This window comes from Dipteris shenzhenensis, chromosome 19 (assembly GCF_047967505.1).
Source record: "Dipteris shenzhenensis isolate YYH24624 ecotype China chromosome 19, Dip_SZ_1.0, whole genome shotgun sequence".
Taxonomy (NCBI): Eukaryota; Viridiplantae; Streptophyta; class Polypodiopsida; order Gleicheniales; family Dipteridaceae; genus Dipteris; species Dipteris shenzhenensis.
The window spans coordinates 20470836-20483738 of record NC_141614.1 but is presented as its reverse complement, the minus strand read 5'-3'; the positions used below and the strand labels follow the sequence as shown (position 1 = coordinate 20483738).

The 12903-nt window shown below is 46.3% G+C and overlaps 1 protein-coding gene across 4 annotated transcripts in view; it reads left to right on the top strand.

Annotated features, from left to right (window-relative positions):
• LOC147890206 (serine/threonine-protein phosphatase BSL2 homolog) overlaps nucleotides 1-12903 on the top strand; it is a 90787-nt gene that overhangs the window by 57523 nt on the left and 20361 nt on the right. The window lies entirely within an intron of this gene.

Genomic DNA, 12903 nt, shown 5'->3' with positions numbered 1-12903 from the left:
TGAGGAGAGTGTGGAAATTTGGCTGGAATGAGAACAGCTTAGAAAAACAGCCTGTAGGCTAGAGAGAGAAAGCTTTTATGGAGTGATAGCTGTAGAGAGAGAGTGCCAATGCTGATCCCAAGGGAGGGGATGTAAGAGAGGAGCTGCTGCTGTTCCAGAGGTGCACAGAAAGGCAGATTTCTGCAAGGGGAATGGGCTGGAACAGTAGAGAGAAATTCTGCAGTAGAGAGAGAAAGATTGCAGCAGGAGAGAGAAAGGGGCTGTGGCTGCTCCAAGCTAGGAGAAGGAGAGAGGATGCTGCTTCTATTCTAGAAGAGCTGAGAGGGGGCAGATTTTTGGAGAGGAGGTGCTGGAACTGTAGAGAGAGAATGTGTTGTTGTAGAGAGAGAAAGTGCTGCTGAGGAATGGCTTGGGGAAAAGCTGGCTGCACCCAAGGAGCTGGAGAGGTTCTGCTGCATCATCCAAAAGGAGGGAGAAGAAAAGTGACGAATTTTCATGTAGGGAACGAAGGGGAGAGGCCTTCTTTTATAGGCTCAGCCCCCCCCCCCCCCCAGGCCTAGAGTGGAAGGTGGACACTTGTCCCAGATTTTTGGTGGGCTGCAGTCCCAAAGAGGACAACCCACAACTTGCCCCAAATCTACCAGATTTGGGGCCAGACACTTGGCCTGCATGCCTTGCAACTTGCCATGCATGCTGCCACATGTGTGGGACAGGTGGACTGACCTGCAAGCTCAGATTCCATGTGGCGGTCTGCCACGTGTCACTCCAAAAAACCCTAAAATTTCAAAGTTGTCAGAATTCAATTCTGATCGCACCCACGGGTTCCTAACAGCTTGGACTATCTATTGATGTACTCTAAGGTCATAATTGAGCCGTACTGAGCTCATTTGTTTGTCGTCTTATCTTGTATCTCCATTACTCTTGGCATGCTGCCAGGCCCACACCCAAAGCTCAGGGAACATTCTCTTGAATGGTTCCTAGGTCGGTATGCAATCTGTGCATTTGATTGGTCCCATGTTTGGGTACTCAGGTGGGGTGTGGTTTCCAGATGTTCCTCTCAAAGAGAGGCCATCACTCTTGTGGGTCACTAATGCCCATAACCCCAAGCAAGACCTAGTCCCCATTGTCTCCGTAACTGAACAGTAGGAAAACATTTCATTTCTTAATAAGCATACTATTGAAAAACAAACCAAGCAAGTGGATACATGTTGAAGCAGGATGACACTGAGCTTTAGTGGCAGCCCACCTAGGCTGGTTTCCAGACAGTAAGGTGGAGAGGATCATTTTGGACGGAAAGTCTACTTATGCTCAAGGTGGAGCACGCGGGCTCGAGTCTAGAGATAGCCACCAGATGGGAGAAGTACCTTGTGGTAAGATCATAGGACCACACCATTGGTGGGTTTCTGGATCTATCTCTTTTGTATTGTGTCCATAGCTTTGGACGGAAATATATTATTTTGGTGGTTTCTCTATCTGGCTGGTTCATTGTCTATTGATGAGTCTGCACATCTATTTCATGCACATAAGTTAAGAAGTTTGTGATTCCACACCCCACACACACACAGTGTGAGCTCCTGGGCATTACTATCAGTCTTCTGCTGTGCGTACCCTCTGTTGGGTCATTTCTAACAATCCTGCAGCAGCACTCTCAAAACAGCTCGAAAATGTAACAGCAGCCTCAAAACAGGTCGAAAAAACCTTCTAAAACCTCGAAATATTGGAAAGAATGCTGCCAGGTGGTCGACTTCACAGCAGCAGCAATAAAAGGCAGTTTTGGCATCAAAAACCTATTCAGCAACTAAGCAGTCCCCAATTTATGGGGCAATCTAACAGCTCACAGGCCAGCCAAAAGGCCAGCCATCTCAGCCAACCAAGTGGCCAGAAAGACCAGCTGGTCTGGCTGACCAGAGCTGGCCGACCAGCTGGCAGGCCCACCGACCAGCTGGCCGACCAGCTGGCAGACCTACCGACCAGGTGGCCGACCAGCTAGGTCTGGCCTATAAAAGGCTTCTGCCCCCACACTTCCTTTGACAGGACAGGACCTGCAGCTGCTGCTCATCTCCTCCATCTTTTGCTGCAGGCCCGCCTGCTCCATCTACCTCTCCTCTCCACTTCTGCCTCCTCTGCTGCCTCCTCTTCTGCCTCTCCTTCCTTCTGCTCCAGATCTGTCCCATCCTACTCCAGATCTGTCCCCTTCTGCTCCTCTACTCCAGATCCGCTCCTTCTACTCCAGATCTGTCCCATCCTACTCCAGATCTGTCCCCTTCTGCTCCTCTGCTCCAGATCAGCTCCTTCTGCCCCAGATCAGCTCCTTTTCTTCATCATGTTGCTATTCTAGATAGCCTGAAGGTTCCTTCCTCAGAGCATGCTGGTTTTCAGCCATTTCCTAGGGCAGCTCCAGCCCTTCATCATCCTCGTCATCATCGAGCTACACGGAGGACTGCGTTACGCTCCCTCTGCTACTATCTTTTCTACTATCTCTCTACATGGAATCATCTTTCTGATTCACCTCAGCCACGGTCCTTCAGACACGACGGCTTGAGGTTCTTGTATTCAGTTTTTCATATTACCGACAGGCACTATGTTTTCTGAGTTCGGTTCTTCAGTTGTGTCTGAGTATTGTCTACTTTTTGATCGCTCCACTGCAAACCCTACAGTTTCTCGATAAAACGCATCTGTTCAAAGCAGTTCAGTGCTTCTTTACCAAGCCCCTGCTCTGCGTATCCTGTGATTAATGCAGTCCATGAAACCTCGTTTCGAACTGGCAGCTTGTCAAAAGCTTCTCGTGCGTCTCCAATCATGCCAAATTTCACATGCATATCCACCAAGCTGGCACCAACAAAAAGATCTCTTTCCAGCCCCCTGCTGGCAATCTTGGCATGTGTTTCTCGTCCCTTGTCTATGGCTCCTATACTGCCACAAGCTTTCAAGACGTAAACGAAGAGACTACATCTCGAACTGGCAGCTTGTCAAACACTTCGCGTGCTTCTGCAAGCAAGCCCCATTTGGCATACATATCCACTAGAGTGCTGCCAACAACATGATCTCTTTCCAGCCCCCTTCTTGCAATCTCGGAATTTATGTCTCTCCCTCTGGCTATGGCTCCTATGCTGCTACAAGCTTTCAAGTTGGAAATAAATGTGACAGCATTTGGAGAGTGACTGTCTAATTTGGTTCCCCCACTGAAACTCAGGATTTACAGCAACCTCCGCCAGATCCACATGTACAGATTCAGCCCCCAAAGAAATTCAAGAGATACACGCAGCCAAAACAGTCCCGCATTGGTTGCTTCAGACTCTCAAGGAGAGTAAGCTTGAAGCTCCATTGCCTGGCAGAACTCGTAGTGCAGTAAGGCACATGGGGGGGGCTCTTTCAGTTGAATAAGCTTATGCAGGTACTCTTCTTGATGAGGAGAAGCCTGAGACATTTGAAGAAGCAAAGGATAATGTCCATTGGATGAATGCCATGCACGATGAATTGCAGTCCATTCATAAAAATCAGACTTGGGATGTCGTGGATTTGCCACCAGGTAAGAATGCCATAGGTACACGTTGGGTTTTCAAAGTCAAAAGAAAGCCAGATGGGTCCATTGATCGGTACAAGGCAAGGCTGGTTGCAAAAGGATATGCTCAGAAAAGGGGCATAGATTATGAGGAGACTTTTGCTCCTACATCCAGAATGACCACCATCAGGTCAGTTATAGCAATGGCTGCAAATTTTGAATGGAATGTTCATTAGTTGGACATTAAAACAGCTTTCCTTAATGGAGACTTGTTGGAAGAGGTTTATGTCAAACAACCTCCGGGCTTTTAAATTTCAAGAAATGCACATCAAGTATGCAAGCTGAATAAAGCTTTGTATGGGCTGAAACAAGCCCCATGTGCATGGTATGCCAAAATTGATGCCTTTCTAACCAGCAAGGGGCTGCACAATAGTCCAACTGAGAGCACCCTCTACATCAAGAAGGATGGGGGGGATATTTTGGTCATCATTCTTTATGTAGATGACATGCTGCTCACCGGATCAAATGAGAAAGTAATTGCAGATTTCAAAGTCCAATTGAAAGCTACATTTGATATGTTAGACTTGGGCTTGTTGTATTTCTTTTTGGGGATCCAATTTATTCAAGAGAAACGTGGCATTGTTATGTCTCAGTCCAAGTATGTTCAAAAGCTCTTGGACAGATTCAACATGCATGATTGCAACAAGCCTATGTCCACTCCCATGGAGCCGGGGCTGACGCTTACAATGCATGATGCGGGTGAATCAATTGATGTCACACTCTATAGCCAGGCTGTTGGATGCCTCATTTATCTCTGCAATACAAGACCTGATATTCAGTTTTCAGTTTCTAGGTGAGCAGGTATATGCACAGCCTAAAGATTATGCATTGGCAGGCTGTAAAACACATCTTCTGTTACTTGCAAGGTACAAAGTCTTTTGGCTTGATGTTTCCCAGGGGGGTGACTTGCAGATGCATGCTTACAGTGACTCAGATTGGGCTGGAGACTATGATACTAGGCAGTCCACCAATGGAAATTGTTTCTTTCTAGGACACGCTTGCATTTCTTGGTTGAGCAAGAAACAATCTACAGTGGCTACCTCCTCATGTGAAGCTGAGTACGGGGCAGCTTTCACAGCGACAGTTGAATGTGTTTGGTTGTCGTTTGTTTGTTGATCTTCATCTTTCACTGGAGGGTCCTTCTCCGATTCTCATTGATAGTCAGAGTGCTATAGAAGTGGCAAAGAATCCTGTGTTTCATGCTCGCATGAAGCACATTGAGGTTCACTATCACTGTGTCAGAGAGAAGTTGCATGCAGGAGAGATCAATATGATCTATGTGTCAACACATGACAATGTTGCAAACATCTTCACCAAAGCACTTCCACGTGAAAAGTTTGAGGCATTTTGCAGTGCCCTGAACTTATCTCCTTTTGGTGATCGATCATTTCCTTGTACATGACATTGGCACTGCAAGGGGTATTAGAATTATTATTATATTCTAGCAGTGACCAATGTAATGCAATAAGTAGGTTAGGGGCACTTTTCCCTCTTTAGAGGTTTTTTGCCCTAACCACAGTTAGTTCACTAACTACGGTTAGTGAAGGATAAGGTTTTGTCACTTAAACAAAACCTTTCGCTTTTCTTGTATTCAGTCACTTCATCTATTGCAATCTGACGTTCAGCTCTCTTGCTCTCTCACTCTCTTTCTCACAGGCCATACGTTTCGCACGCATTTATGATGATACGATTGTCTCGACCAAGAAGTTGACTACACCCGAGACCCAGAACAAGAGAAAGTTCTTCAATGCAGCTACTAGCATCGGAGAAGTGAGATCTTCTGAGCCTCCTTCTCAGAAGAAGCATAAAACTGCTAAGGACAGCAAGGAGCGCTTCCTCTGTTCGCTTTGGCTTCGGCTTTAGAAGGATTTGTGAGGAGCGTGGGCATATCCAAGCTGATTGCCCGAAGAGGCCCAGAGCCTCTTAGGGACCTACACCGAATACCTACAAAGAAAAGACAGCCGCTCAGACTACTTTGACAAGTATTTGCACAAGTTGGCCCCCATGATCTCTACCGGGCTTATGGTGAGATCCAAGGGACATGGATTCACATTCTTTTTGACCTCGGTAGTTCTCACAACGTTGTTAATTACAAACTTGTGCTGAAGCTACAACTGAGTACGACGCCTAGTGATCAGACCTACGAGATGCAGCTTCTAGTTGGGAAGTAGTTTTGGGATTGCAAGGTGGATCGACTTCCCATCCAGATTCAAGCCTCTATGCAAATAGTTTGGAGTGTTGTGTTATGCACTTGGATCATGTAGACTTGTTGTTGGGCATTGAACCCATCATGTCCAATTTGATTGGGAAGCCCATACCCTTTCCCTTTTGTAAGGAGACACCCGAATTTTGATACAGTGTGATGATATACATCCCTCCGAGGGACCTCTTGTAAATGCGATTGAAGTTCGAAATATATTACAAACAACTTCTTATGATGTGTTTCAATGTGTTTTGATTTCATTTTCTTCATTTGTTGTATCTGTGTCTGATGCAAATGATTTAAGTGTGGTTGAACATATTGAATTAAAGAAGTTGTTGAATGATTTTAGTGATGTACTTACTGAACAATTGCCGGTAGGCTTGCCTCCAAAACGGGCAGTAGACCATTGCATAGTTAGTCCCTGGTTCTCAACCTATAAGTATACCACCTTATAGGATGAGCCAGTTAGAAGAGGATGAGTAAGCTCAGCAACATCAAGAATACTTGAAGTTGGGCTATATACGCCCGAGCAAATTACCCTGGAGTGCTCCTCTTCTGAGGAAGAAGAAGGATGGTTCATGGAGAATGTGTGTGGACTATAAAAGATTGAATAAAATCACGTTTACGAATAAGTATCCTCTCCCTCGTGCTGATGACTTAATAGACAGATTGGCTGGAGCAAAGTATTTCACTAAGATTGACTTATGGATTGGCTACCACCAGATTCGTATTTATGTTAAACATATAGAAAGGACAGCCTTTTGGACCAGGTATGGTCATTATGAGTTCCTCGTATTACCTGGATTGACCAATGCTCCCGCGACCTTCCAATAGATGATGAATGACTTGTTTCGAGAGTTCTTGGGCAAGTTTCTTGTTGTGTTCTTGGATGATATCTTAGTTTACATCAAGACTCTAGAGGATCATATTGCTCATCTCAGGATTGTCTTAATTCTATTAAGATAGAATAAGCTGAATGCGAAGAATAGTAAATGTCACGGGGACGTGGTGGTGATAGTGAAGTGTCCAAACTCACTGTCACTAAATTTAGCTTAGGGGCCTTAGTTAATGCCCAAAAGGTACCTATGATTTCATGTGCAATAAGTGCCACTCCTAGTGCTATTAGAGTGGTTTCAGTTTCTAAGGTCATTGGTTTGGTTCAGTGGGGTCATCCTCTAAAAATTGACCCCCTAGAGATCCTACAAATTAGGGCCATTGGTTTCAAGCATTAGGGTCATGGTTTGCCAACTGAACCCCCTAGGGGCATTAAATTCCCATGCCTCATTTGCCATGTGTCTGTGTGTGGAGCTTGTGTGGCCTCTCTGCTTGCCTTGTGGAACTTGGGTGTCACCTCTGGAAGCCCTTGGAAGGCCTTGGAGCCCTTCCTTTCCCTTCCTTGCTGTTTTGAGTCTTCACCCCTACCAGAAGCCCCTCATTCTGAAGATGGCGGATTTTTGCAGCTTCTCTCTTGCTGGATGAAGAATTTTGGAGCTTTCTTCGTGACAGTTCTCCTCCCCTTGGTGCTCTCTGCTGCTGGCATGCTTCCTAGACTTGGACGCCTTCATTCTAGGCCTTTTCCGAGGGTTTTCTTGACTTTCTTCACGACAAAAGTCTTCCTTTCTTGCGTCTGAGGCCATTTCTTGGACGCCTCACTTCTAGCTCCCGTCTGGTGCAAGGCGCACTGAGAACGGAGGTGCTGGTGGGCTGGAATCTTCATTCTGGTGGACGCAATCATGGAGGATCTGTTTAAGCTTGCTGGACCCTCTCTTTCTTGATCTTTTCTGGTGCTGGAAGTCAGTCATAGGCAGCTCCCTCCTACCAGAGTCTACTGTCTACTGTTCAACCAACTTCAGGGGCTGTTTTGGGCTGAAACAGGCTCTTTCTGTGTTGGCTGGATTCTTATCTTCTCCTTCTGTTCTATGCTACTGTCATTCTTGCTGAGATCTGCAAGGTTGGATGCCCTGCCATTGGCCCATGAGAGGATTAGGTCACTGGTTGTGATACTCTCTTCATGGGTGTGCAGTGGCAAGCCTTGGGCTCAATAATGGCTTTGATCTATGTGAATGCATTGCTTGCCATGCTATTGGGTTGTTCTACTTGTGTTATGCATGGCTATTGAAGGGAACCAAGAGAATAGCACTGGGAGTTGATCACGGGCACAGCCACGGGTTGGCATTGTACTAGGTTGCACTTGCGGTGAGCTCTTGAAGGGAGTCCCTTGTATTTGAGCCATAGTTACCAGGGAATGGCGTTCTGACATCCAGAACGTCTGGAATGCTGTTCCAGGTAGCAAGCCGGCCTCGGAACGTCAATTAACAAAAAAAAAAACAGTAAAATTTTGCTCTTTGAAAGTTTCAAATGGGTATTTTAGAGCTTGTATATAAAGTTTAAAGCTGTAAAATGTTAGTTTCTTTCATTTTCTAACATAGTTTAAAGCCATATGATGATGTGGCATTCCGGTTCCCATTCCCCCTTCCTGGAACGTTCCCGTTCTGACACCCTCGTTCCCTAGTAACTATGATTTGAGCTAACCAGTAATAACGGAAGGGGCGCCAAGTGTTGGGGCCAACAGGTGTCACTTTGCATGCTTGAGTAGGGGCATTCTAGCCTCCCTTGTTTTAAATGGTTCAGTGATGCTATGCTGTGAAGTTACATGCTCTAAGTTTTGCTTGTGGGCAAATGGCAATGGTTCAAGTTGGTTGTATTTCAGATTTGTGAGATAATACTTGTCATTCAAAGGCCGGTTACAGTGGTTACATTGCCGAGATCCTCATCAAATCATCCAGAGGAGTCGCTGGGCAGCTTGGGTAGAGAAAGCATTTGCTGATTTTTGTTGGTTCAGCCACCCATTGTCTTGGATATGAAGCATATAAGGCTTGATTATGATGCAGACTCAGAGTCTAAGCCAGAGCAGCAGATAAGGTGCTGGAGCACACCCCGGAATAAGAGTGCAAGATGCAGCCCATGAAGGGCAGAATATTCAGGTTGATGCATTGGGGCATAATCCTGTTGGTACAGTTCCATTGGGTGCATAATCCTGTTGGTACAGTTCCATTGGGTGCAGACCCAAGTGTACAGCCAAATGCTATGGCAGTGATGCAAACTCAGATGACTTCTGTGTTGCAAGTTTTGACTCAGCTCACTCAGAGTTTTGCTGAGATTGTGCATAATCCAGCTTTGATGCCAAGGGCAGAGGCACAGCTCATTCAGAGTCCACAAATGCATGTGGGACAGCCACTACCAGAGCCACAAACACCATTGGTACAGCCACTTGCAGTGCCACAGAGACAGGGTGTTAGAAATTACCCAACAGAGGGTATGCACAGCGGAAGACTGAGAGAATTGCCCAGGAGCTCACACAGTGTGGTGTGGGGTGTGGAATCACAAACTTCTTGACTTAATGTGCATAGATGTGCAAGCCAATAAATAGACAATGCTCAGAGACAAATATAGAAGCAACACTTTATATTTCCGTCCGTCCATAGAGTAGGACATGATACAATACCGAAAGGTTCTTCTACTAGATTTCAAGTACTTCTAGATCTCTGAGCCCACGTGCTCCACCTCGAGCGTATGTAGACTCTCTGTCCAGAGTGTTCCTCTCTATCTTACTGCCTGTAGATCAGCCTAGGTAGGCAGCACTCACTAGCTCAGTGTGCAGCTCTCTGTAGGTCTCCTTCACCTCCTGGGAGTAGGCCCAAGAAAGCCCTAACTGCTGCTCCTGTTTGCTGTAGGTTTGCTGCTCCAGAGGATATATATTGATGATCAGCCCTAGAAGACAGCCAAGGTCCAGCCTCTAGGGAACTCAGTCTGCAGCACACCTTCCACTCTCCTTCACATCCAGTGTGAGGCCCAAGGGAGTGGCTTCTGGCTGCTCCTGTCTGCTCCTGCTCTTGCTGAATGTTGGATGAATTATGAGGCCCAAGGCCTGGTCAAAATAGCTGACTGGTCAGCCCTATTTTGGCCGACTCGGTCTGGCTGAAAACCGACCTGGTTGGCTGCCCCTACCAGCCCAACCAGAGCCCTATATAAGGGTCTTTACTAGGCCCTTTGCAGCCTTTGTTCTAGGCAGGGACCCAGCCCTCTTGACCAGCCTAACCAAGGCCTGGTTGGCTGGCTCAACCAGCCCCAACCAGCTCTACTGTTGACCGACCTGTTTCCTGATCTGTCCCGCCATATTCCTGCGCCATCTTTAGGTTATGTTGCAGGCCATGTGCCTACCCACACACCTCGCCAGATAGCTCGCCATGTAGGCGCATGTACCCCGGGATACCCTTAAATCTAGTGCTGCTCCAGATCTGTCTCTTCCAGGCCAGATCTATGCCATGTATGCATTGCATCTGCCATGGTCTTGACGCCATGTGTTGCAGCCACTTTGATGCATCCAGGTACTTTACTTTTCCTCTTTGATCTCTGCCCCCATGGCAGCCATCTTGCTGCCCATGTGGCCATCCCTCAGGACCCAGGTCCACCCCCCCATGTTCTCCTTAGCCAGGGGGCTGCAAATAAAGAGGCTGCTGTCCTTGGGGTCCTTCTGGAGCTTGAAGAACACCCCCCACAGCTGCATTTGGTGGCACAAGTGGTACTGCCTGAGTGTGACACCATGGGACTGCCTCCCTACATTCCAGGCTGTATCCCTGTATCCCCACATTAGCATACAAATAATTTGGGGCTGGCTGTGAGGTCATGGCCTGAAATATAGATCCTTCTCCAAAGTGAGTTGGCTGAACCACATACTGTGGTTGGGCATGCTGCCCTTGCTGCACATTCTGATCATTGCTACCATGCTTATTCCCATTTGGTCCGTGTGTTGGAAAGGTCACCTCCCCATCTATAAGCCCCCATATGTGACCATTTGGAACTTAGGCTTAAGATAAAGGATTACAAGGAGGGGGGGGCAGGAGTAAAGTTTGAGACCTTCAATGGACATGCAGATAGGATGAAGGCTCTTACTTTTTTGCAGCAATTTGAGTTGGATTTTGCTGGAGGGTACTTCAGAGAGTCCTCGAAAATTAGGAAGGCAGCCACATTCCTCAAGGGTAATGCAAAGCAGTGGTGGTCTAGCCGCCTTCTTCAGGGGCAGACACCTACTACATGGGTTGAATTTAAGAAGGTATTCTAAGTCACATGGCTCACCACTACTTTTGAAGTGGATATCATGACTCAGTGGCATAACTTGAATGCTAGGGAATGCAAGAATCTAGAAGACTACAACAAGAAGTTTTGGGATGCACTTCTACCTGTGAGCTCTTACAAAACAGTCCCCTTTTCAGAGCAGGTTGAAAAGTATTGTTGTGGTCTTCCGAAAGAGCTGAGGGACTATTGTACCAAGACACACATTTCCAGCATGTTACAGTTGATAGAGAATGCCAACACAGCTTACTCACTCATGCAGGGCAGAGTCTCAGGCTTCAAAAGCAACTTCAAGGAGGAGCCAAAGAAACCACAGCAAGCTGGAAAAGTACCTCTCAAATCAAAGTTTGTGGCAGGTCAAAGAAGAAAACAGCAGCCCTCTTTTCTCACTCCTGAAGAGAGGAATAAATTGTTTGCTGAAGGGAGGTGTTTTCTCTGCAAAGAGACGGGTCATAGGGCAGCAGATTGTCTTAACAAGAAGAGAAAAGAACCTGCAGCAACTCGGGCTGACTCTAATCAAGGCACAAAAGAGGATCCCAAAGGCAAGAAACCCAAGCCAAGTGCTGGCCACATTCCTAATATCATTGGGGGTGAGCATGATGAGAAGAAGACAGAAATGTGTAGAGCATGGGGCAAGCTACAGGATCATCATTGTTTGTACTTCTTTGATTCAGGGGCCAAAGCAAATTTCATAACCCCTGAACTTGCACTCAGTTGGGTCTTCGACCAGAGGAGATTGGCCCTCTTTGTGAGGCCAACATGGCTAATCCGGAGCTTAGTATCCTTGTCACTCCCATCATAGGGAAGCTACGGATTCACATTCAGGGATATGTGGACCATGAGGATTTTTATGTGATGCCTTTACCCGAGTGTGATATTTTGCTGGGGATGCCTTGGATGTACCGTGTTCATGCTATCATTGATGCACATGATAAGAAGCTTACCTTGACTTATAGGGGTAAAACCCAAGTCCTAGATGTAAACTCGAAAGGGAAATCAGTCCCAATTGTATCCGCTTCGGCAATTTCTTCTATAATGAAAAAGCATCTTTCAGCGTATTTGATGTTTGTCAAAGAAAAGGAACCAGTAGAGGATGAATCTAATATCTCCAAGCTGGAAAAACAGCAAATTGAGTTTTTATTTCAGTTTCAAGAATGCTTGTGAAATGAACTCCCAAAGGAGTTACCTCCTGAGAGGCCAGAAGATCATACCATCGATATCATTCCTGGCAGTTCTCCACTGAACCGACCACCATACAGGGTGATGCGGCACAGCAGGAGGAGATCATGTGTCAGGTGAATGAATTGTTACAGAAGGGGCTGATTTAGCCAAGCTCTTCTCCATATTGTTCTCCCATCCTACTTGTGCAGAAGAAGGATGGATCTTGGAGAATGTGTATTGATTACAGGGCTTCGAATAAGATCTCTATTAAGAATTGATTTCCTATTCCATGCATTGATGACATCTTGGATCGATTAGAGGGATCAATCATCTTCGGTCGCATTGACTTGAAGAGTGGTTACCATTAGATACGAATCAGTCCCAAAGATGTACACAAGACTGCCTTTAGGACCACTTTGGGGCTTTATGAGTTTCTTGTCATGCCATTGGGTTTGACTAATGCTCCTGCTACCTTCAATCGCATGATGGATCGTATTTTCAAAGAGCACAGGAAGTTTGTGGGTACATTCTTTGATGACATTATTGTGTACTCGAAAGATGAAGAGGAGCATAGGCAACACTTGGCAGTTGTATTTGCAGAGCTAAGGAAGTCTAGAAATAGAGAAAGGAATACGTCACAGATCGTGACAAGCGAGAAAGGTTCCTCCTATTTTGCATACAAAAGAGAAGATATTTCTGGCTGATGAGTATGTGGAAGACTTGCGGACAGCGTATGAAAAGTTAAGTATGCCCTTCAACGCAGTCAGGACAAGCAGAAAAGAGATGAAGATAAGCATCGCAGGAACTTGGTGTTGCTGCGTTTTCTTAAGGCACGCCTCAGGAG